Source organism: Bubalus kerabau, chromosome 1, assembly GCF_029407905.1.
Source record: "Bubalus kerabau isolate K-KA32 ecotype Philippines breed swamp buffalo chromosome 1, PCC_UOA_SB_1v2, whole genome shotgun sequence".
NCBI classification, from domain to species: Eukaryota; Metazoa; Chordata; class Mammalia; order Artiodactyla; family Bovidae; genus Bubalus; species Bubalus kerabau.
In genome coordinates, this window is record NC_073624.1 from 136,647,985 (window position 1) to 136,673,678 (window position 25,694).

Below are 25,694 nucleotides of genomic sequence, written 5' to 3' on the forward strand. Positions count from 1 at the left end.
GAGGGTATATATGTATATGTGTAGCTGATTCATTTCTTTGTACAGTGGAACTAACACAACATTTTAAAGCAACGATACCCCAATCTTTTAAAAAGGAGAACCTACTGAGAAAGGGAGGTGTCCTGTTGAAAGGGAGGGACAGGTGAGTAAACATTTGCCTCCTGAGCGCACAGGCTGTCCATCCCCTTCCCCCAGAAAGCAGCAGCCCGAGTATCAGCAGCCAGTCCCATAGTCTCCAGGCCAGAAATCAGAGGGTTTTTCTCCAGGGAAGTGAATCATCCCAGAGAAAAGGCATTTAGGAAAATATCCCTTACTTAAATGCCAGCACATCGATGACATCTCTCTATACAAAGTTTCCAATCCACTTTTTTTTAATAAAAAATTTTCTTTTAGAAGAGCTTTAGATTTACAGAAGGATTGTGAGGATAGTACAGAGAGTTCTTGTATACTCCACACCCAGTTCCCCCTGTTATTAGCTTCTTTTGTAAGAAGCAAGGTACCAATGCTGAGGTACTGTCAGCAATTAAACAGCACACCTTGTTTGAATTTTCATGGTTTTATCTGATGTACTTTTTCTGCTCCAGGAGCCCATCCAGGAGAACACATTACTTGTGACCATCATATCTCCTTTAGCCCCCCTTGGCTGTGGCAGTTTCTCAGACTTTCCTTGTCTTTGATGATCTTCATAGTTTCAAGGAGTACTAATCAGATATTTTGTAGAATATCCATCAGTTGGGATATGTCTGATGTTATATCATGATTAGGCTGGGGTAATATGTTTTGGAGATGAAGACCACAGAGGTAAAAGGCCCATCTCATCCTATCATATCAAGGGTCTTTGCTGTTAATATGTCTTGGGATTGTCAATATTGACCTTGGTTACTTGGCTGAGATAGTATTTGTGAGTTTCCTCTACTGTAAAATTACCCTCTTTCTTCCTCCCTTCCTTTCTTCCCTCCCTCCCTCCTTTCTTTCTTCCTTCCCTCCCACTTTTATTTTTTTTGCAAAGTATACTGTATTCTATAAAAGAAAGTAACTAAGAACAGCCCACACTTAAGGAGTGGGAATTACACTCTACCTCTAAGTGTGTAGTATCTACAACAATTGTTTGGAATTCTACACGTGATATTTGTCTCTTCCCCCCATTTTATTTATTTACTCAGTAATTTATTTGTATAAGGCTTTCCTGGTGGCTCAGTGATAAAGAATCCGCCTGCAATGCAGGAAACCTGGTTTCGATCCCTGGGTTGGGAAGATCCCATGGAGAAGGGCATGGCAACCCACTCCAGTATTCTTGCCTGGAGAATCCCATGGACAGAGAAGCCTGAAGGGCTTTAGTTCATGGGGTCACAAAGAGTCAGACACTACTGAATGACTAACACTTTCACTTTCACTTTTATTTACATCAGTAAGGAATCATCAATATTTATTTTATACTTTGGGTTATAATCCAATACTAGTTTATTTTGTCACCCAAATTATTCCAGCTTTGGACATGAGAACTCCTTCACTTGACTCCTGTGCTCCTTTTAGCTCCATCGTTGTAGATTTCTTTTTTTTTCTCTTTCGTTTTTACCATTTTCTTGCTTTCTGGCATTACAAGATGCTCCAGCCTCACCTTGTATGTTTCCAATCCCAGCCTAGATTCAGCCATTCTCCAAAGTGCTCTGGTTCCTTTTATTGGAGAATAGTTTTAGAAACCAAGATCTGAGTGCTGAGTATGCTCATTGTTACTGGGGTGTTGTTGCTTCTCGGCTCTCTTAGCTGACAAAGCAAAGAAATAACTGCTCGTACTACATGCAATGATTAGTTTTCCTGTGTCAATTTGGCTAGGCTATAGATCATTCTACCTTTCCCTCCTTGTTCAGCTGAAATCTTGCACTCCAACAAGGAGAAACCTGACTTCCAGAATCAACCACCCTTATATTTAATTGCTCAGTTTCAGTATACATATAGAATGGCTTCAGAATTGTTAACTCATACTTTTGTGAGGAACGACTATATCAACTAGAATATAATGCTTGTGTACCGTTCCTTTTTAGTCTTACAAACTCCATTCATTTTTTTTTAAATATGCATTTATTTATTTATTTGGCTGCACTGGGTCTTAGTTGTGGCATGTGGGAATCTTTAGTTGCAGCATGTAAGATCTATTTCCTCAATCAGGGATCAAAGCTGGGCCCCCTGCATTAGGAGTACAGAGTCTTAGCCACTGGACCACCAAATAAGTCCCTCCACTCATTTCTGAAGTTACTTAGATCAGCACCTTTTTTCCCCCATCCTTTTCATGAAGTAATGTCAGACATTTCTAGTGCAACTAGATTCTTTTGTCACATTCTGCATTCCATTCTAGCACCTTCCAACTTCCTAAATTATTTATTTATTTGGCTGCATCACATGGCGTGTGAGATCTTAGTTCCTCAACCAGGGGTCCAACCCACACCCCCCTGCATTCCAAGTGCTGGGTCTTTACCACTGGACCACCAGGGAGGTCCCTTTAAATGATTTTTTTTTTAGTCAAAGCTTACTGCATATGAATAGCTCTATGCCTAAGGCATTTGTTGACAGCAATGAGCAGCAGTTCTCACTCTGACTGTCTGAGGTAGCAATAGTAGTTGGGGCAGACAAGAGGCTGAACAAAAAACTGCAAAAGAAAGCCTAGGGAACATGATGCTTATAACAGGGGGCTTTAAAAAGCTCTGGCACATTCCTGGGATGTCATATGCACGTGCAGGGCTATGCACATGCTTAGGAAAACCTGTCATGAACCTAATCTCTCACTTTTGATGTAACTTGAAGCTCTCTGCAAGCAGAAAGTGAAAGTTAAGGCAGACTTGTAAACTGCCTGCCTGAGTTTTAAAGATGCTCCCCCGCCTCCCCATTTCTCTCTCTCTCTCACATACACACACAAAGTCCCTCAGCACAAGCTAAAGGACTTATTGGTTCAAAGCATTTAAGGAAATCTTCCCAAACATTAGCTGATCATTAATATGTCCACTGTAATCTGCAGGGATCCATTAAGAAAATAACTTTAAAAATACAGTAAAAGAAACAGCAAGGACAGTAAAACAGTATGCTAGAATATATAACACAAAAGAAGGAAGTAATGGAGAAACAGGAACAAACCACAGGTAGACTGATGAGAAAGAGAGAGAGGGAGGAGATGGAGAGGGAGAGACAGAGTGAGAGGATTCAAATTACTAAAGTCAGAACTGAAATAAATAGGGAACATTACTACCAACCTTACAGAAACAAAATGGATTATAAAGAAATACTATGATTGAGTTGCCAACAAATTAGGTACCTTGATAAAGAATCTATTTCACAGATGACTGAAATGGATTCAGGAATAAATAGAACATCTGGATAGACTTATAATAGGTACAGAAGTTGAATTAGTAATGAAAAATATTACCCACAAAGAAAAGCCAAAGCCCAGATAGTTCACTGGTGAATTATACCAAACATTGAAAGATGAGTTGCTACAAACCCTTCACATACTCTTCCAAAAAAATAGACGGGATCATTTACCACCTCATTCCATGAGGTCAATAATGCCTTGGTTCCAAAACTCAACAAAGACACCACGATAAAAGAATACTACAGGCCAATATCCCTTATGAATATAGATATAAGAATGCTAGCAAATCAAATCCAGCAACATGATTTTTAAAAAGGATTACATACTGTAAGCAAGTGAGATTTATCTAGGAATGTAAGGTTCATATAACATCTGAAAAAGAATCCATGTAAAACACCATATTAAACAGAACAAAGGAAAAAGATTCACATGATTGTATCAATAGACGTAGAATAAGAGTTAGACAAAATACAATGTATTTTCAAGTGAAAAACAATCAACAAACAAGTAGAAGGGAACTTCCTTAGTCTTCGGAAGGGCATCCATGAAAAGCCCACAAAATCATACTTAACAGTAAAAAGACTGAGTACTTTCCCACCAAAATAAGAAACAAAACAAGGATGCCTGCTCTCACCACTTCTATTCAAGGTTCTATTCAACCTTCTATTAGAGGTTCGAGCCAGGGCGATTAGACAAAAAAAAGGAAAAGGCATATAGATCATAAAGGCAGAAGTAAAACCATCTCTACTCACAGGTAACATAACATAATCTTGTGCATAAAAAATTCTAAGGAATCCTAAAAAACTATGAAAACTAATATCAGTTCAGCAAGTTTTTGTGATAGAAAGTCAACAGACAAAAATCCATGTATTAGTAGTTCCATATACTTGCAAACAACAATTTGCAGATGGGATGAAGAAAAGTTCCATTTAATAGAATCAGAAAGAATAAAATGCTAAGAAAAAAGTTAATAAAAGATGTGCAACATTTATTCACTGAAAACTACAAAACATTGCTGAAAGGTATGAAAGAGGATCTAAATAAATGGAAGGGCAGGACTTTCCCGGTGCGCCAGTGGTTAAAAATCTGTCTGCCAATGCAAGGGACACAGGTTTGATCCCTGATCCCAGAAGATTCCACATGTTGAGGGGCATCTAGGCCTCCATGCCTCAGCTACTGAAGTGCAAAGTGCCTTAGAGCCCGTGCTCTGCAACAAAGGAGCCACCACAATGAGAAGCCCACGTACCTCAACTAGGGAGTAGCCCCCACTTGCCACAACTAGAGAAAGCCTTTGCTCAGCAGCGAAGACCTAGACCAGCCAAAAATTAATAATTGTTTTAAAAAATGGAAAGGCATCCCTACCACTCCTTTGTCAGTTAAACCCACACGTAAGGATCTGAGATGAAACACTGAAAATCCCTGAGATAGAGTCGGCGCCCTGGAAACGGCAGTTGCTCTGGTAATAGTTATGAGAACCCACGTGAGGATTAAATAAATGAGATAATGCATTTAGAGAGCCAGGTCCAGCGTGGCTGTGCGGGAAGCCTGAGTTCTCTTTATGTCCACTTCTCTAACCTCCCTGCCCAGCCCCGCCTTGCCGACCTCACAGAGCGGCTGTATCACACAAGGTCCTGTGTGTGTGTGTGTGTGTGTGACCCCGGGGAGGGCCTAGAGCAAGCGCAGAAGGGAAAAACCATGTGCCACTTTCCCCAGGAGCTAATGGAGCCACTTCCATCACCGCCAGCCTCGGCTTTAATCATCCACACTTTCAAGTGGAAGGCAGTGCTCCCCAGACACCAGCCGGCCGTCAGCTTCCTACCCGGGCTGCGGAGCAGGGCTGCTGAGTGAAAGGAGAGATGCTGGACCTTCCTCGCAGGCCGGCCTCACTCAGGGCCAAGACGGCCTCCAGGCTAGGGGTGGGGCGAGGTGTCAAATCAAACTGCTTCCCATAACCACAGCTCCCACGGTGGACATTGGTGGGGAGGAGATGTTCTGGACCTCCAGAGAGCTCTGGGTGCCAGGCTGGAAGGACTCAAGGCCAGTCCTGAACTCAGCCCAGGGGTTGCCTTTGCCCCAGGTCTCCACACAGCCTCCAAACCATGTTCAAGGGAAATGTTACTTGGAGGCTGGATGCATAAAAACTGTTAGCTGACATGAAGCGGGGGACTGCTCCCTTTCTGCCCTGAACCCCAACTCCCAGGCTGTCCCTAAGAGGGCACTAAATGGCACACTTGAGGGGTCCACTCCACCCTACTCCTCCCTGCAGTGACCACAGCTGGTGGGCAGCCACTGTCCCCCAAGACCATGCTGGACCCTTATCACAGCCTCCTCTCTGACCAACCCCTTTCCCCCCACCTGCTCCCACCTGCCTTTTGCAGGCACCTTGGCTCCAATACAATGCTCACTCAGGCTCAGTGCAGAGTGAGTCATGGGCCCCACATTCAAAAGGCAAGGAAAAAGTACCGGAATGTGAAGCTTCTTCCTTTCTTTCTCCATCTTCCTCTTTTGCAGTGTTTTAATTTGTTATTTGATGTTATTCTAAGGAAAGAAAAATTTTAAATTTTAATCATTAGCATGAACCTTACCATTTCACCTTTCTGATATAAATGCAAGTGTAAGAACATTTAACTGATACCCAAATTCCCAAGACTTCTACAACTTGTATGTTCATATATGGGTTTTGGTTTTTTTTCTTCTCATCAGAACAGTGAAAATGCTTCACACTACTGACTCAACTATTTTAATTTCACTTCTTGACACCAGGGGACCAACACCCTCAAACCTCAGCTTACTCATGAGGAGGAAGTCCCCCTCCTATCATCATTCTCATCCAAGTGGCTGACTGATATGAAAAGTGTCAAAGTGACACGAGAGAGAAAGGACATGGTGGGCCCTTGTTTCGGTTTCTTACCCCGCCAATGCCCAGTGCATTCAGATTCTACCAGAAAGCAAGGGCCCTCGGGTCTCACTGCCACCTTTACTCAGCGATCGACATGACAAGCTCCCTTTGTCCTTGCTGAGTCACTGGCCTAAAACACTGTCCACCCAGCACCCTATGCTCATGAGGCTTCATGTAGTCCACTGAAAAACTAGCCACACCCTAAAAATTGAGTTATATTTTGTTCGGAAGAAATTTTTAGGGCTTCAAGCCCTGGACACAGCATCTCAAGTAACCCTGAAAGAGCTGCTCCAGGGAGGTGGGGGGAGGAGTCAGGTTATACAGAAGTTTTACAACAAAGGTCAGATAGCCCTGAACATCAAGTGCATACACGCGTAGTTGCTTTGGTCCTGTCTGACTCTTTGCAACCCTAGGACCATAGCCCACCTCTGTCCATGGGGCTTCTCCAGTCAAGAATATTGAAGGGGGTTGCCATTTCCTCCTCCAGGGGATCTTCCGTGGAGATTCAACTCAGGGATTGAACACACATCTCTTGCATCTCCTGCACTGGCAGGCAGGTTCTTTTCCACTAGTGCCACCTGTTAATTAAAGGAAACCAGATATCCCAAGTTAAGGCATTTAGTGCTTTTCTATGTATGAGAAGATGCAAGAGTCTGGGCTCACTGAAATCACTCCTTTCATATGCTATCTGAGGCCAGCGTCCTCTGTTTTTCACATCCTGAGCTCACTGTAGGGAGTAGCTGCAGTCTGATAGCTGCCAGATAGCAGGTATTGTTCTCCTTCCTATTTGCCCTGAAGGGCTGGAATCACTGATGACTGTGATGTCCTTGTTTATTGACATGGCAGGAAGTAATCCATTTATCAATATTAAGGAAGCTGCAACAAATTTGCATGTCTCCCCGATCACAGGTGCTCTGTTTTTCTCCAAAGCCTCACTCAGAACACAAGTTCAAAGGTAAAATGTTAAGAATTTCAAGATGGCCACACCTGAGACTATCCATGCCAACCATCCCTTGCTCTCTGCCTTGTCTGATTCTCTGTCCATGACCCTGGGACCTCACAGGACAGGGGCCGTCATTGTGGCCCAGGGTTCTTCTCTCAGGTATCCCTCCTGCCACTCAGGCTGCTGTTTATGGGTCTATCTCACCCACTAGAACACAAGCTCCAGGGGCAGGGCTGTGTCTGTCCTATTGGCCACTTGCACCACACTGAGCCTGGCACCTGTGCTAAATAGCTATTAATGTTTGCTGAATAAATTAATCAACCACTCACTGAGTATCCATCGAACACCTAGGATGAGCTGGGCATCTCCAGGGTCCAGAGATACAGACGATATAACAGCTTCTGCCCCCTGGGAGGCTGGGTCCTCCCAGCCTTATTCCCACCTGGATGGCTTCTAACTTTGGGCTCTGTGATGTAAGTGGGGCCCAAAGGATTGACCCATCTTGCTGATGTAAAAGCCTGGTTGCCAGGAGCATTCCCAGGACATGTGCCGACTGTCCTTTTGGCCCTGGGCCCTCAGGATTCAGACCCTCAGGAGCCTGAGAATGAGAAAGTCTGGGCAGGCCCCTGTCCAGTCTGGCACCCAGCTCCCCCTGGCCTCCTCCACTGCCCTGGGCTGCTGGGTTAGGGAGGAGCAGCCTGTGCCTGGAGGGAGGCCTCCCTGACTTGGAGCTGACCTGCTTCACCTTCCACTTTCCACTTCAGAGCTTCCAGGCCTGTGCAAGACCAAACATGAGTCTTCACCTGAATTTTGCACGATTTGCATTTACTGATAGAACACCTGCTGTGTTCAACTGGCCTGTTTTTCCTATTTGTATACCTGTTCTTTTAAGCTCAACCTTGTTTCCCCAAAGATGACAAAGACTATTTCTAATGTATTATTTGAACCTGTGCATAATAACATGAATTGATCAGACTTATGGCTCACAAGTTTGTTCTGGGACACTGGGCATGTAAATGAGATGTCATCTGAGCCTTGGCTTCTTGCAGATGAGCCAAGGACATGGCCTCTGAGCAGGGCCTCTGGCCCAGAAGACAGTCAGACTGGGAAGGCTGGACCGCAGGAGCCAGTGCCAGGCAGATGGAGGGTGCCAGCCCCAGAAAGGCCTCAGCCCCACCGGGGCTCCCTATCTAGCTGTGTGCTGGGGTCACAAGGAGTGAACATGATACTGTGGCAAAAGCTTTCGGTCTCGGGTAGTGATTGCATTACCATCCTTTCAGGCGCTCCCCGGCTCCGAGCCTCCCTCCCTGGGGTCCACTGAGAGCAGAAACCTCAGCCAGCTCCTTGGGGGTGGGGTGGGGGATTCAGGGCCCAGAGAGGCCACCCTCGCTCCACCCCCACTGCACTCTGACGTGTAAACATGATGGGCTCCAGCAGGAAAAATCAGATGTGACCATGGAATTCTTTGAGTCTAGAGAGTGCCGTGGGCTGTGGAGAGCACGGCAGTATGCTGGGTCCCTGGAACTTATTTCCATTTGTGCCAAGTGCTGGTGAGAAATGAGGAGACCAGCTCCTGCCCACTACTGCCGGGGGGCAGGTGAACATGGGGGACACACCCCAACCTCTGCTCCTGAAACCTGAGTAGGCCAGATGGGTGCAAGGGTCAGGTGAAGCCTCTGGGTGCCCACACTGTGTGAGGAGGGACCAGAGCTAGAGAGCAAGGGTCCCAACAGGTGATAGCCTAAGACCTTGCAGTGCCTACATCTCTCAGCAATGCCAGCCTGGACCCTGCCTCTCCTGACCCGAGGGCAACCACTTCCTTCCTCCAGGTCCTTCCTCCTGAAGCAGGAGGTCCCAAGCCTGGAGGGGACCTGCACTGGGGCACCACTCATTCTTATCACCATTCACATGTGAGCTCTCTCTGACTTCCGTGTGGCTGGGACAAAAAAAAAAAGTCAAATAGTTTTCCCAGCCTTTTCCTCCTCCTTGTCTGTTCTGGGTCCTTTTGTTGTTCCTGGGTCTTCAGTGGGCTAAAAGGAACATGGATTTCCCTTGTGAGGGGTCCTGGTCTCCTGGTGTTTGCTTTCCTAGAGGATGGTTGTGAGAGGTAATTCAGGTGATGACGGGATTCTAAGTACAGGATTAAATGTGGGCTGTTATTTTTATAGCTTGGGTATATTCCTACACCTCGCTTCTCCTCAAGCCTCTGAACAGGAGGGGCATGTGGAGGGCTGCAGTCTCTGAGCTGGTCTGGGCTCTGGAATCTGGTGTAGGAGGGAGTGGACTGGGCTGATATTGGGCTGGGGCCACAGCCACCAGATCCCCAAGTGGCTTCCATGATGGGGGTGAGTTAGAGGCCAGAGGGGCTCCCCAGAGCTGGACCAGAGCTAGAACTGAAACGAGGGCCTGCATAGCCTGATCGAACAGTGACCAGCTCTATAATCCAGGGCACCCATGGATGCCTCCAAGATCAGCCGAGAGCCTCTGCAAACTCAGACCCAGTCATGGGCTGGGCGAGTTCATGAATGAAGCCCTGAGATCCAGCCTGGCCAGGGCCCTGCACTCTTCTGAGAGTAGTGGCAGCTGCCACTTTCTCCAAATCCATCAGCCTTTTTTTTTTTTTTTTAGGATTTTTTTTTTAATTTTATTTTATTTTTAAACTTTACATAATTGTATTAGTTTTGCCAAATATCAAAATGAATCCGCCACAGGTATACATGTGTTCCCCATCCTGAACCCTCCTCCCTCCTCCCTCCCCATTCCATCCCTCTGGGTCGTCCCAGTGCACCAGCCCCAAGCATCCAGTATCGTGCATCGAACCTGGACTGGCAACTCGTTTCATACATGATATTTTACATGTTTCAATGCCATTCTCCCAAATCTTCCCACCCTCTCCCTCTCTCACAGAGTCCATAAGACTGTTCTATACATCAGTGTCTCTTTTGCCTTTTTTTAATAGTTGTTTTTTTTTCCCCAGTTCATTCCCTTGGTTTTCCTTTGTGGTTTTTTTCCTGTTTAAAATTTTAAAACTGTAGAAAAGTATGGTCTGTAGCAGATACCAGTGTCAGAATTTGTAAATGTTGAGATCTGGTCATGTTTACTTGAGAAGTTTTAAATTCATGTAAAAGCAACAAAAGATTGCAGAATTTTTCCTTTCCTCCTAACTCAAGGTGCTTTCCATAGTTTGAGACATACAGACACAGATGCACATACGTACGTACATGCACGTGTACAAAGGGCCCCTGAGCATGTATGGATCGTGAAGCCACACGGGCTTTAAACTATAATCTAAATTTGAGTTCATCTACATTGATCTAATTCACTCATTTTAACTTTTCCACAAGGATTCTATTTCATAAATATCTCACAATTTATTTGTCTGCTTCCCTAATTATTTAAACTATTTCCAGTTTTGTTCTATGATGAACTTCATACCATAATGAACATTCTTATTCACCTTCCCAGTGGTATCCAAGGGCATATACCAAGAGTGGAATTTCCACATCTTCAGGCATGCACTGTTTCAAATTCACACATTTCTTTTCTTCAAGTGGTTGGATTAATTTTCACCCCTGTCCGTGGGTGTGAAAGTTCTCACAATTCATCATTTCATCCCCTCTTGGGATTATCAGATGCCATTTTCCCCCCAAACTGATGGATATGAAATGATACTCCATTTTTATTTGTTTGTATTTTCTCAGTGGATTACTGATGTTGAACCGTTGATTTCACATTTTTATGACCATTCGTGTTTCCTCTTTAGTGAATTGCTCTTTTGTATCCCTTGCCCACTTTTCCTATCATCATCATCATCAACAGTTGCTCAGTCGTGTCTCACTCTTTGTGGCCCCATGGACTGAAGCTCACCAAGCTCCTCTGTCCACGGAATTCTCCAGGCAAGAATACTGCAGTGGGTTGAGGTTGTTGTTATTTTTTCTTACTTATTTTTAAAGTTGCTAGTCCTCAGTTTTCTGTATGTTGGTTGCTTCTTATTGAAGCAACATCTCCTCTCTGTTGGTTACTTTTCTTATTGAATTGTTTTTGAAGCATAGCACCACACAGCCACAGCATAGCTCCAAAGGTGTAGCTCCATGATTTCTCCAGAGTGCCTAAGGCGGTGAAACCCACCCAGGTCAGAGCACTGCTGGGTCCTAAAGCCCCTTTGCACCTCTCCAAACACTGTCCACCATCTGACCCATTAACGAGTGGACTCTGTTAATACCCTTTCTACCAGTGTTATAGCCTTACTTACCAGATGGATGGGCCTCCTGGTTGTGGCATATTATTTTATTTTCTAATAATTTAAGGTTTTTTGCATCTGTCTTCATAGAGGACAGTGGTCCATGGTCTGGTGCTCTCCATTGTTTTTTGCTGTTTATTGAATTATGGTATTCATGTTGGGCTGGCCCTGTAATAACTACCTTTCAAATATGACCTTGTTTGATAATTAATCCCAGAAGCTGTGTTAGGGGTAAGAAAAAGCAGCAAAGAAATGCCCATTTAACTCTGGGCATCGAGTGGAGGATCCATCCCATAAGCAGAAGCATGCAGCCCGGGGCAGGTCAGGCTAGGAGCTCAGGGACCAGGGATGTCCGAGAGCAGAGTGACAGATGCGTCCTGCCCATGGGCTCATGAACTGACTCATCCCCAGGCAGAGGCCCAGAGCTTGGCTCATGGGCTTGAGCCTGTGATTCTGACTTCATCACTAGGTCTGTGGTCCACTGGTCCAGCTGGGCAGGGCTCTGGAGGGATGGTGACCTGGCTACTGGGCCCTCATTCATCCCACCTGCCAGCAGAGCCTAGGGGAGGGGCAGGTGATATGTAGCCCCTCCCTGGAGCAGAACAGCCTAGAGACCCAGAGAGGCAGGGGACTGGCCCTGTCCCCAGCCCTGCCGTCCCAGGAGGCGTCACAGAGGAGGCTCACCTGGGGACACAGAGGGGACAGTGCTGTCGGTGCCTAGGGCCTGGGTACATGTGAGGCTCAGAGAATGGGGTGCCCCAGAATTGCAATGGGAGGGGCCAGGGCCACGGGCTGGCCAGTGGGTAGGGACTGTGTGGCATGATGGGGTGGCCTCCCCAGGGTCGGCATCCTGCCTGTGTGATGACAGGTTCTCTGTGCAGGAGCGCTGGGCCTCAGAGGTGGCGGGAAGCAAAAGGTCTCTGTCCAATGCTCTGTGATGCAAGAGGAGGAGGGTTCAGAGGCCGGCACTAGGCTATGGTCCAGGCTTTCCCTCAAGGAGTCCCACCAAGCAGAAGGCATGGCCAGGCAGCCTCGGTTTGGCAGCTGGGTTGTCTCATGCTCTGAGGGGATATGCCCAGGCCACGGGAAACAGGGGGTACTGGGTGCAGTGTTCTCCAGATTCCATCCCCTGAGATGGCATATGCACCTGAAGAGCTAGAACAATCCATGCTCAGGGAAAGCCAGCTTGGACAGACGCCGGAGAACACAGGAAAAACCCATCCCAACTCAGCAGGAGAGCTCAGAGGCAACCGTGTGCTGGCGCCCCGATTCAGAGGGGAAACTGAGTTAGAGGGTGAGGCTCCGGGGCTGCCCACCGGGCACAGACTGCAGTGCCGCAGGCTGAGTTTCTGGTTGGCTGAACACAAAGGAATAAACTGTCCATCGTCTCGTTCCAGGGAGGCATTCAGCCCAGCCCGGAGCCAGGGGAGTTAGCAGAACTAGGACATGGAGGGCAAAATAATAACCTGGGCTGGCTTGTTTTCATCATTTTTATTACTTCCGTCCTTTCACACAGCACTGCCACTTGGACTTCAGGTGGCCCTGGAGCAGGCAGGGCAGACCAAGCTCCCATGACGTGGCTGAGGCCTGGGAGGTATAGGGGGCTGCCCCCACCCGAAGGCCCCCACCCTGGGTGGCTGGAGAGCCTTTTCTGTCACTGCTCGTGGTTTTTGTTTGTTTAATAGAGTGTAATTGTGTTTACAATGTTTTGTTAGTTTTGGGTGTACAGCAAAGTTATACAAACAATCAGTTATACATATACATGTATCTACCCTTTTTTAGATTTTTTTCCTTATAGACCATTACAGAGTGTTGAGTGGACTTCCCTGTGCTATACAGGAGTTCCTTATTAGTTATCTATGTTATATACAGCTGATTGGGATTGGTCTTCCCTGGTGGCTCAGATGGTAAAGAATTCACCTATAATGCAGGAGACCTGGATTCGATCCCTGGGTTGGGAAGATTCCAGGAGGAGGGAAAATTTGATCCCAATTCCAGGAGGAGGGAATGGCAACCACTCCAGAATTCTTGCCTGGAGAATCCCATGGACAGAGGAGCCTGGCGAGCTACAGTCCACGGGGCAGCAAAGAATTGGACACGACTGAATGATTAACACAAAGACCCAGATTGGGATTAACTGCTCTTGTTTTTAATCCTCCCCATATCCCAAATCTGGCTGCTGAGGGAGGAGAGCACCTTGGAGAGCGACATGGACCCTGAACCTCTAGAGGACTTGCCCTGGAGGCCTGCAACAAGAGGTGACAGGTGAGGCCTACGAGAAGGAGGGGTTGGTGTGTGATCTCAGCTACCCCATCCCTGCCCCAACAGCCCCAGAAAACCCACAAGCCTGGCTGGAGGGGTGGGTGCACTCTCTCTGTGCGGTGTAGCACAGGTGCTGAAGCTTCTTGCCAGCTTCCAGGGAACCCCTGGGCATCCCCAAGGGCTGGCACTCTCCATCTTCCTAGGCTGGAAGATCTCAGGAGGCTCCAGGGTAAAAAGCAGAGTCCCCAAATAGGCCCACACCCAGAAGTGGAGGCCTGAACAGAGCTCAGATTTCAGCCGTGAGCATGATGGTCGCTCTAGCTCCTGGCACCAGGCGAGCTTTCTTGGGCCTGTATCCTCTCATGGACCTGAGAGGTTGGGAACGAGGTTGCCTCTGAGGTTCCCGGCTTCCTGAGGTCCCGCCACTAAGTGTGCTGGACACCGAGGTCTCCCTCCCACCCCACCCCGGTCCCCTCCGTGACACTTCCCAGCACCTTCTCCAGGTGGGAGTGGCCCTCAGCACTTGTCCTGCATTTTCATCCTCATGGTGAGCCTGAGAGTGAGGTAGAACTGTTGCCCTGTTTTATGGAAGAGTATACTGAGACTCTTGAGAGGTTGAATGGGGTGGAGCATCAGGAAGTGTGGCCTCTGAGATTCCAAAGCCTTTAGGCAGCCCATGACACTATCTCTTTAAAAAACAGACCCAACTGTGCTACCTGTCCACCCCAGACCCCTCTGTCCCCGAGGAGCAGCTCCACACACTCACATGCACATGCATGCATACACACACACACACACACACACACGGGCGCATGTGCCTGCATACACACACCTGCAGGGAAGCCCACCCTCCGCCCGCCTGCAGCTGGCCGCTCCCCAGGCTCCAGGGAGATAATTACATCACAGGAAATCGCAGTGTGAGTCTCACATCACCAGGGGCGTCCCCAGTGGAGGGTTCGAGACAGAACACATGTGGCAGAGCCGCAGGCCAGGCCCAGCTGCAGCAGATGTCTGCTGCAGCTGGAGGGCCGCCAGGCGTCGGGCCATGTGCGGCTGGTCAGGGGCAGGGCCTCGGCTGAGGGTCAGCACAGGCCTTCCAGCCAGTGCTGGCCCCGCTGCTGCTCCGCTCACTGGGGAGCGCCCCTCCAGGGCACGGGGTCTGGGAGGCAGTGTTTCCTCATCTGTACAGAGGGAAGAAGATCAGCACCGTGACCCAGTGAATGGAACCCATGCGGGTCAGGGCATCACATGGTGAACCCAGCTTGGAGGCGGAAGGAGAACTGCCCTCAATGAGCTGACGGCCTGCGGAGGGAGGGGCGACACTCATGTGCCTGCAACCATTCAGAGCACGGGCCAGACAGGTGAGTCCCCTACTTCTGTGAGCAGAGAGAGAGCTGACAGGTCAATAAGGAACATCCTCGCCAACTCTGACCAGCAGGCCTAGTGAAGGGGGCAGAGGGCTAAGGGGACAGGGTTTGCTGGGAGGTGATTCACATGGAATGGATGGGAGTGCTCAGGGAGGGCCTCTCCTGAGAAATGACAGCTGAGCTTGAGAGAGACAAAAAGCCAGACAAGAGGAGACAGAGGGCCCAACAGAAAGAAAAGTGCAGGGACCTGCGGCTGGAAGGATGGATGGGCGTCAGTGTGGTCCCAGGGAAGGCAGTGGCTGAAGACGGAGAGGGGCCAGGAGGCCATGAAGGGCCCTAGGGGGCATTGGAAGGGATGTGGAATTTATTCTGCTGGCAACAGGAAGCTGCTGGAAGGTTTGCATGAAGGAGTGTCAGGGTCTGACTGTCGTTTGGAAAGCTCCCTCTGGCTAATGCTTGTGTGAAGGGGGGTGTTGGGGGACCCGAAGGGAGCAGGGAGGCTAGTGAGAGGCGTCTTGCTCTGGTCTAGGACCGAGATGCTGCTGCTCTCCCCTCCCGCCTTTCCGCTCCCTCTTCCCTCCGTGTCCCCTCCCTTTCCCTTTCTTCCCCCACCCTCCCAACACATCCCCTCCTGTGAGGAGGCCCAGGCCTGAGCCCTCAGATAAGCTCTCAGCATCCCAGACTCCGCCCAACCCTATCTGCTGTCAAGACTAATACTTGACCCACAGGGGCGTTTCCTGGCAGGTGGGATCATCCCCACCTCCAGTAAGTAGAATCCGGGCTTCCCCACCCCCACCCCCACCTGCTCAGCCCCACCCACTGGGCCACCGCAGGCCTGGCGGCTCAGTCTCCTCTCAGGAGGCAGGCAGTTGTACTCTCCTAATCCACAGATGTGTAGCCCTTTCATGATGAATGAGGCCAAGGATCCCTAATTGTCAGTAGTTGATCTCGGTTAAAATGGAAACACCTCCTGTGATTTGCAGGCAGGAGCTGGAGTGGAGGGTGTGGGGTTGTTTACACAGACCTGGAAGGATGCTGCTTGAAATGGGTCCCTGGGAGTGATAGCAATTTATAACTATGAGCCGGGCCCGTGGGTGATTTAATTAAGGCCAAACCAGCCCCGATCTTTGCTCCTCCCTGCCAGGTGTCGCCGGATGACAGTGCCAAGCCTGTCCTTCTTCCCTTTTCTCCAGGACAGGTAAGAACACAGCATTGGAGTGACCAGTGTTCCATCTGCTTGCAAAGCCAGGTTCCAGGACCTCGTACCTAGACTGCATTCCAGTCATGGTGAGGGAGACGGGGACCCCCCAGGCTGCTGCCCTGGGGAAGGTCCAGTAAGCATCCTAGGGCCCCCCAGGGGGCCACTCAGCAGACAGGCCCTCGGCGGCAGCTGTGCAGGGCTGGGCCCCACACCCCAGTCGGTGTGACTGTGGCACCTGTGCCTGGCGCTGGGGGAGAGGCAAGAGCCTGGTGCGGCCACCTCAGAAGTGCCTGGGTGATGGCTGACGGGGAAGGACATTCCTCTGGCGCTGGGGGAGAGGCAAGACCCTAGTGCGGCCACCTCAGAAGTGCCTGGGTGATGGCCGACGGGGAAGGACATTCCTCTGGCCACAGGTGCCTCTGGCACCTTGAGACAGATCCCACAGAGCAACTAGGCTTCTTCGCTCAGAATGGAGCCCGCCAGCAGTTAACTCAGCCCTTTGACTGCGGGGGACCCCCGGCAGATGCTGACAACAAAGACACAAAGAGCAAAGGGCACAGCACACAAGAGCCAGAGACAGACTAATAGAGGGCACAGCCGATGGAGCTGGCCGGGAGTCCCCCATGGGATCATTGACCACAGTCCCACTGAGAAGGAAGCCATGATCTTGCCTGGTCTCTATCCTGCCCCTCAGAGCATGAGGCCAAGCAGAGATTGGGAGGATCCCTGCACCTGTGGGGGGCTCCCTACCACCCCTCCTTTCTCAGGGAAGAAGGGTGGGAGAGAGGCTGGCACCCCTGCTGCCTTACCTGCTCCAGGGCACTGGGGACCAGAGGCGGAGGGTATAAGCTGTGTGCAAACATCCTGCCTTCTCCCCAGGATATTTTCTTTAATAAAAGACCATGGAAATGTCAGCTAGTCTAAACAAATAGCCAGGCTTTACAGAGGATGAACAACCTGCATACAAGCACCTCCAGGGCCCGCTTTCCAGGGTGGCTTTGCAAAATCGTGTGCCAGGAAAGAAGATCAGAAGCCTTCATGGTGGGGCAAGCCTTTAGTGCCCAGACAGGTGAGGTTTACAGGGTTCCCAGGGAGGAAGGGGCAGCTGGACCAGGGCCTGGTGTAGGGGTAACTGTCCCAGGTGGTCCTGAGGACCTGGGCTCCCATCAGACCGGGGCTCCCTCCTGAGGACCCTCAGACAAGGCTGCACCCTGTGGGCAAGGAGGTGGATGAAGGGGCTGTCGGCAGAGGACCCTCAGGCTCTGTTCCTCCCCTCCCCCTACAGGGAGCCCCATCTTCCTGGTCCATTACACAGATCTCTTAGATGTTAGGGGAGGCACCCATGGAGTCTGATCCTGAGGGGCCTCCCAGGATGAGGTGGGCCTCCCTACTGCACCAGGGGACCAGGAGGCCCAGAATGGAGGAGAGAACTTACAACAGAGCAGTTAAGTAATGGAGCCACCAGCTCCCCACTCCTCATCTGTGGAGCGGGGCAGTGATTTCCACTGCATGTGCCATGAAGAAGAGGCAGGCACAGGGCAGGGCACTCAGTCAGTGGAGGTTTGTTCCCCCCTCATGATTCCTCTGCAGCAGGTGCCAAGGCCGGTGCTTCTTAAGGCCGAGGACACCATCCTCAGGCCTCCAGGAAGGGATCCAAGGCAGCAGGTGGTATCTCCCAAAACTGGCCACAAAAGTGTTCTAGTTCCACATGCTGTCTTAGAAATCTGCCACTCCCCCGCCAACCGGGAGTCCGTTTCCTCTCCACTTGAACTTGAGTTGGGTGCTGAGCATAGAAGGCTGGGTGCCCACATCACCTGATCCACCTCTGGTCAGACTTAACCAGCAGAGCCCTTGCCTGTTGACGAGGCCTGACTCAGAAGACCAGGCCCCCTGACCATTCTGTCCCTCCCACCCTCGGCCCCAGGACAAGACTGAACTCGAATTCCTTGGCCTAGAATTCCTTGACAGTCAGGAATACAGCTCCACCTGTCATGAGCCCTCAAGCCATGCCACTCACCATCCCAGCTCTATCTCATTTAGTCCACGAGAGAATCCCAGATTATCAGCACTGTTGTTTTTCACATGAGAAAATGGAGGCTCTGAGACCGGCTGAGTCTCTTGTCTTATGTGTCCTGGTTTGACCTTGGGAGAGGCACACTGGGGAGTGATTTAAAAGCCCCCACTCAGGATCACTTCCCGGTGCCCCCATGCCAGCAGCTGCCCCACATTGCTGGGGAGAAGCAGCCGCTTTCGGCCCCTGGCGCCCTCATCAATCAATATTTTTAATTACTTACATGATTGACTAATAAAATTCTCTACCAACTAATTGATTTTGTGATCAAGCAAGAGCCTCTGTTTTTATTAAAAGGCTACTTAGATGAATTTTTTTCCCCCACTGAAATGGGAGGTTGTATTTCTTTTGGTCATTTTGGAAGAAGAAAAATGGGAGGGGCCAGGGACAGGAGGAGACCCAGAGGCCAAGAAGACTCCAGGCCCAAACCAAGGGGCCCTGGGATCCATGAATCGGCAACCGGTTCACTTCTGTGTCCTGCCAAACACCCAGAGGCTCCGCAGCGGGTCAGGCACTGGCCAGAAGACCCCTCGGGCGCCCACTTTACCCAACTCAGCTTGGCCAGAGCCGCTTCTATTGATTTTATAAATAAACTGTAAACTTTCCTCTGAATCTTAATGGAAGTATTGGCTTTTCAGTTATAAAGGTAACTCACGCTTGGTGCACAGTTTGGAAAAGACAGGCTAATCTAACAAAACAACAAAGTGATGAGAGGGTTCTCACCCTGGAGACTCGGCTGAAAAGGCAGTTGATGGAGATGCTGTGAGAAGAACTGCAGCGCACATTTCCAGGGGTCCAAAGCCCCAAAGAACCATCACCATAGAAACCGCCCAGAGCCCAGGGTCCACAGAAAGCTGCTTATGGTTATTGCGTCAGCCAACTTCTTCTGGTTTTTGTTTTTTTGTTTTACCGCGTTGATTTTTGACTGGCTTGGAGTTGTCCTGTGATGTGTTTGTAAATGACTCCAGTGTGGCCGGTCCTGTGGGGGAGCCACTTCCTGTGACCTGTCCCTGTGGTACAGGCCAAGGTCACCTTTCCTGGGCAGTATGCCAGGTGGGGCCAGGGGCTCAGCATGGGCAGTTAGGGTAAGGGAGCATGGAACGTTTTGTGAAGGAGGGGCAGGGAGAGGGCTGAGGCTGGGAGAAGGGCACTCGCTCACGGCCCTGGGCAGCACTTTCTGCCCCAGTCCTCAGACTCCTCACCTGGTGTGGAGGAGTCTGAGGAGCCCCTCCTCGCCTGGGCTCCCAGGCCTGGCCACTCTCAGTTCTCCGCTAGGAGAGGCACTGTGGACTGGGCTGTAGCAGCTGCTCAGCTCGGGTCTTGGGCCCCCTCTGCTCGTTGCATCACAGTCATCCCCCTGTTCCTGACCTCTGTTGCTTTTGTTCAGTCGCTCAGTCATGTCCCACCCTTTGCAACCCCACAGACTGCAGCATGGCAGGCCTCTCTGTCCTTCACTGTCTCCTGAGTTTGCTCAGACACTTGTCCATTGAGTCAATGATGCCATCCAACCAGAGGATGAGATGCTTAGGTGGTCCCTGACCTTACTCTGACTGCATCTTCTCTTAACTGCTACATTCCCAGCAGCCAGAAGGGTGGACGGCACAGAGTGGGTGCTCAGTTGCCATGGAACAGGTGAATGCTGAATAAATCTATCTTAACCATGAATACTTATGATGTCGGTCAGATGGTCCTGCTGAGCCAGCCTTGGGGCCAGGAGACGATGACCTCCACACCTTTCTCTGAGGAAGGTCATGGCAGACAAACAGCATGACCAGCAGTGATGCCCCTCTGCCCCTCACCAACCCAGTGTGCAGAGGCCACTCTTCCGTCCTCATGGACAAAGGCAGGAGCACCACAGAGGGGTCAAGAGACTCCACACAGGCTGTCTGAAATGGGGCTCTGGTTCTCACCAGGGGAAGCCGCTCAGGATCAACTAGAAGTCCAGCGCCACTGAACCAAAACCCAGGTGAACTGCCCTCCCCTGGGTGTAAAGTCCCCAGATGCACTTGGGAGCCATGAGTTATCACTAGCCCACCACTGTGCCTAAAGAATCTAGAACATGTCTGGAACCTAACTTACTTTTTTTTTTTGGCTACAGACATGTAATTTGAAAAAAAAAAAAAAAAAAGCAGTGTTTGTGATGCACAGTACAGCAAAGCATGCTGAAAGGAGGTATGTCTGTATTCAGGTCCTTTGCCCATTTTAAATCAAATTTCTTTCATTCTTTTTCTTTTTTTGTTTTTGAGTTGTATGAGTTTGTTGTATATATATTTTGGATATTAACCCTGTAGCTGATATATAATTTACAAATATCCTAACTTACTTTTAAATAAAATAAAATTCACTGTTTTTTTCTTACACACAAAAATAACATCTGCTCAAAGTAGAAAACAGGTTTTAAAAAAGCCATAAAGGAAAAAAGGTCAGTTGTCCTCCTCCCGAGTGCTAATGACACGTCAGAGATACAGTGGCTCCCGAGGCAGCCGACCCCTCCTCCCTGGATCTCAGGATGTCTGAGGGGTGCGCTTGCATCCAGGCTGTCGCGCCCTCCACACTGCTGGCTGCCCTTGACGGGGTGAGTCACTCCCTCCTGGCAGCGCTAGCCTCCCTGGCTGGGACCCGCAGAGCAGCAGCAGAATCCCGGCTCACACGGCTGGCTCGGAGTCTCATCTCACCTGCCACCCACCCTCCTTGGTCCCCTGGCTGGCCTCACCCTCTTGTCCTGACATGTGGACTTTGGAATGTCCCAGGAGCCTCTGTTCTTGGTTGCTTCGTCTCTTCCGCACTCCCTCCACGGTGAGCTCATCCAGGCTATGGCTTCGTGCATCTGTGCACTGATGCCGCCCACGAAGGTCACTCTGACACTCCAGAAGGCACCTCCAGGGTAACGAATAGCCCTTGCACAGCTCTGCCCGGAACTCTCCCGCATAGCAGCAGGTGGCAACCTCGTCCTTCCAGTGCTCCATTCCAAAGCCTGGGGGCAGAGCCACCATGACTGGGCTGTTGTCCTCCTTGCTCTATCAGCAAACTCTCAAACCCCACCCAGCGGTCCCACCCACAGTGGCCCTTAACTCAACCATGGCAGTTGCTCCTGACTGGTCTCCCCAAGCTGCATGGGCACCCTGGGGCTCAGCATCCCACCAAGCAGGTTGCCTTGGTCCTCACCAAAGCAGGGCCTGAGATAGGACTTAGGGTAGGAGTTGGTTTGGGAGGCGATGGCAAGAGGCAGGAGTAAGAGAGAAGAAAATCCAATAGAGTGAGTGGTCATCATGGGGACTGGGGGCTGCTGGGCCCCCCTGAGAAGCTTTCAGAATCATCCACTAGGAGGACGTGAAGCTGGAACTCTGTCTATCCTCCCCACCCCCATAAGGACCACTATAACTTTATCTCCCAGACCCCCGCTCTGCCTTGGGAAAGCCCCACGTTACTACTTTTCCTTTTGTAATAAACAAGTTCAGTGATTCCACTATTCCTGTTCAAACTTTCACCCACAAATTTGGCATCTGCTGCTGATCCTCGTCTGTATCAGTTATCATTACAATTGTTGCCAAATGATAACTTTTCTAAGTTCTATTTATACTTATTAGCTGACATTCTACTAGAAGGCTAGCCTTTCCTTTTCTTTTTACCAGGCTTCCCAGGTGGCTCAGATAGTAAAGAATCTGAGTGCCAATGCAGGAGATGCGGGTTCAATCTCTGGATTGGAAAGCTCCCCTGAAGAAGGAAATGGCAATCCACTTCAGTATTCTTGCCTGAAGAATCCCATGGACAGAGGAGCCTAGGAAGCTACAGTCCATAGGGTTGCAAAGAGTAGGACATGATTGAGCAAGCATGCAATCTCATAGGATGCATAGAGTTTCTAAGTTCTAGTGGTTATAATTCATTTCTGTAATTACTTATTTTGATGCTCAAAATATCCCAGGTGGGTCAATGGGAACTCCAAGTTGCCTCCTGTGTCTCTTTGACACACCCCCATCATAGTTTGATTACTTCCTTACTTTCTGTCACAGCAAGTTATTCTAAGCCCATTAAAAAAAATTATTTATCTGGCTGTGCTGGGTCTTAGTTGTGGCATATGGGATCTAGTTCCCTGATCAGGGCTCAAACCCTAGCCCCCTGCATTGGGAGCACAGAGTCTTAGCCACTGGACCACCAAAGAAGTCCCTCTAACCCCATTTTTAAGTTCCCTGTCCCAACCCTGGAATCAATCATTTCTCCAAGGAGCCTTGGTTCCTGGCTCCTTTCAGTGGGGCTGTATTTAGAAACCAAGATTAGGGTACTGCATGTTGTGCCTGGGGTGTTTGCCACATTTTTAAGTATTGAAAGTATCTACAATTAGCGAGGCATGGATGAGGAACACTCTTGTCCTCAGTCAGTGGGAGAGGGCCTGGGACAGCAGAGAGAAAGGGCACTTGGCCATGCCTGTCACACCTATTTGATGGTGATAGGTGTGCACATGCACACAACCATACCACTTGTCGGAACCCCTTCAACCCAAACTAGCACACAAGTACACAAAAGCAACACGTTGGAAACAGTTAGTGTCCATGGACACAAAGTTAACTGAGGGAATTGTAGTACTTCCTTCCTAAAATGAGTCCAAAGTTCCTTCCAAACTTAAGTCCATGAATTGTTTTTAGAGAAGCAGCAATTTACAGAATGCCATGTATAGTCTGATTTTTTTTTAATTTAAGATAAGAGATGTGCATCTTACAAAGGTGAGTGCGTTTGTTAGGGAAAACTAAAAAGACATTCCAATCTCATGCTGCTGCTGCTGCTAAGTCGCTTCAGTCGTGTCCAACTCTGCGCGACCCCATAGACGGCAGCCCACCAGCTCCCCCAGTCTCATAGGCAATGTTATCCCTCTGAATTATGGGGAAAGGCCCTGGAAGTTGAAAACATAGGAGCAGAAAATCATACTTTGCATTTCACACAACTTCTGAACTATGTTAAGGGTTTATAGCAGCCATGTACTTCTTTCACAATTGAAAAAACAGCTTTAAGGACTTCCCTGGGGGTACAGTGGATAAGGCAGGTAGATACCTGCCAAAGCAGTTCAATCCCAAGTCCAGGAAGATTCTGTATGCCGAGGAGCAACTAAGCCCATGCACCTCAACTACTGAGCCAGTGTGCCTGGAGCCTGCGCTCAGCAACAAGAGAAGCCACCGCATTGAGAAGCCTTCGCACCTCAACAAAGAGGAGCCTTGGTTCACCGTGACTAGAGGAAGCCCGCATAGCAACAAAGCACACTTAAAAATAAATAAATAAATGATGAGAAAAATGCTTTAAGTGATAATAGGTGAAGAAGAGACAGCCAGCTCCCCGGCCTATAAGACTCACCAGTATTACTGAATACTAAAGTAGCTTTAGAAATAAATGAAAAAGATGTTCATCAGACGTGGGGTCAATCAACTTGGGAAATGGGAGAAGGAAGAGAAGAATACTGACAGTGATCACTCATACATGCCCTGGAGCAGAGGAGGGGTCTTGGCCCAAGGTCTTGGCTGTCTGTGAAGTCGCCCCTCAGGCTGCCCCAGCCTGAGGCTGTCAAACATTGCAGATCGCAGTTCCCCAGCTCTGATCCTGGCTCTCCACCCTCCTTTAGCAGGTAGCTGGCTTCCCTGGAGAAGTGCGTGAAAGGAAGGAATGAGGCAGCCATGAAGCTCAGGACAAGAAGCCTCGATCAGGGCTGCGCTGGTCTCCCCTGACTCCTGATTGTAGAGAGAGAGAGGGTGAGTACCACATGTGACTGTGAGGATGCATCCTGGAGCCAGGCTTTCTGAATTCACATCTCGGCTCACTGCTTACTAACTTGAGCAAGTTCCCTCGACCTCTGTGTGCCTTAGTCTTGACACCTGTAAAACGTTCCCCATGGGATTTGTTGGAAGCTCAGATGAGTCAATATGCCAAGTGCTTAGGATAGTTGGCATGTAATGAACACTCAGAAATGTTATTTGTATTATTATCATTCCTGGTGGTTACAGCGGACACACCCCTGTCTCAAAAATATGACGGGAATGCAGGTAGGGTTTCACTGTCACCTGTGATCCTGGCTGATACTTTGTCATAGTGGTGTGCATTAGCCGGCAATGCTTTCAGCTGCAGAAATTACAGACACAACAGCTTAAACAAATAAAGCTTGGTTTTACCTCAGTTTACAAGAGGCCTGCAAGTTGACAGCTGCTGGCCTAGGTTCAGCAGCTCAGCCATGTCAAGGCCTGTCTCCATAAGGGCTTTGCCTCTTTTTCATGTGTTCTGCCTCAGTGTTATAACACGACTGCCACAACTCCTGGCGTCACATCCACCTGCAAGGCAGGAAGAAGGGAAATGCAGTGAAAATTAGAAATACCAGCCACCTATGGCTCTCTAATCAAGAAAACAAGTCTTCCCAGAACCCCCCAGCTGACTGCCAATTATATCTCATTTACCAGAACTGTATTATTTGACACACTTAGTTCAAGACAGGCTGGGAATTTAATTAGCTTTTCAGCCTCAATTAGTGCAGATCATAAGGGAAAGGAAGGTAAGAATGACCTTGCCGAGTCTGCCGGTATTTTCTTTACCCCACGAAAGGAAAATCCGTGACCATGTTCATTGAATCAGGAGTGGGTGGTGAAGTTCACCAAACGTTTTCTCAGCAGCAGAACCCTCTCCTGCTCTTGGGGTCCATCTAAATAGAAGCCCACCTGTTGTGAAACAAGAGGCAAATATCGAGCCATGGGGACCACCTGGGAGCCCACATTTTCTTGAGACTTAGCAAAGCTGAGAACTGTGCAGACCAGGATCCAAGGTTTCCAAAGAACCCCTTTCCAACTTTCAAACCCAGACACCCTTATGCCAGAAATGGCCATCACTACCCAGCCTTAGGCCGGTGAGGAAGCCAGAAGTAATCAGGTTGCTGAACCAAGCCCTTGGCAGCAAAGGCATCTCTGCTCATTTCCTCCTGGACTTGTTAACCTGTTTTCCATCTTCCGGGCTCTCAGGAGCACTGGGCAGGCCAGCCAGAGAGTAGGCAGCTCCCATGTGCGACCGCCCTAGATTTCCTTCATGTCCTCTGGGCAGGCCAGGCTGATGCTATCTGGTTCCTGAGACCCTGCAGTGAACTCAGCCCTCAGATACCGCCTCTTGATAACAGCTTCACCTTTTCCATCTCTTTTAACAAATATCAACTCCTGGCCAAAGCCCAAACTCCTGGCTGAAGACCAGCTGCTGGCTGACAGCTCCTTGCTCCTTCTCAGAAGCAAACCTGGTCTGAGATGGCCTGGAGAGTGGGGCAGGGAGAAGCAGGCCAGCTGCCCAGAACTCCCTGCCTGCCCCAGGCAGCTCAGCGCCTTCTCTGGGCCTGGTTCC

The 25,694-nt window shown here is 49.4% G+C and overlaps 3 long non-coding RNA genes across 4 annotated transcripts; 1 reads left to right on the forward strand and 2 right to left on the reverse strand.

Annotated features, from left to right (window-relative positions):
- Positions 1–1,481: 1,481 nt before the first annotated feature.
- Positions 1,482–6,942, reverse strand: LOC129641811 (uncharacterized). Its single transcript, XR_008709458.1, has 3 exons — positions 6,687–6,942; positions 5,825–5,899; positions 1,482–1,764 (listed from the first exon to the last, which is right to left on the reverse strand). It is a non-coding gene; the product is annotated as an uncharacterized LOC129641811 (long non-coding RNA).
- Positions 6,943–14,868: 7,926 nt separating this feature from the next.
- LOC129641812 (uncharacterized) lies at positions 14,869–20,518 on the forward strand. The gene is made up of 3 exons (XR_008709459.1): positions 14,869–15,066; positions 16,217–16,270; positions 20,029–20,518. It is a non-coding gene; the product is annotated as an uncharacterized LOC129641812 (long non-coding RNA).
- A 2,493-nt stretch (positions 20,519–23,011) lies between these two features.
- Positions 23,012–25,276, reverse strand: LOC129641813 (uncharacterized). 2 transcript variants are annotated; one of them, XR_008709461.1, is made up of 4 exons: positions 25,031–25,276; positions 24,494–24,649; positions 23,685–24,055; positions 23,012–23,229 (listed from the first exon to the last, which is right to left on the reverse strand). It is a non-coding gene; the product is annotated as an uncharacterized LOC129641813 (long non-coding RNA). The 2 variants fall into 2 exon arrangements; XR_008709460.1 differs by having other exon boundaries at positions 24,879–25,276.
- Between the last annotated feature and the right edge of the window lie 418 nt (positions 25,277–25,694).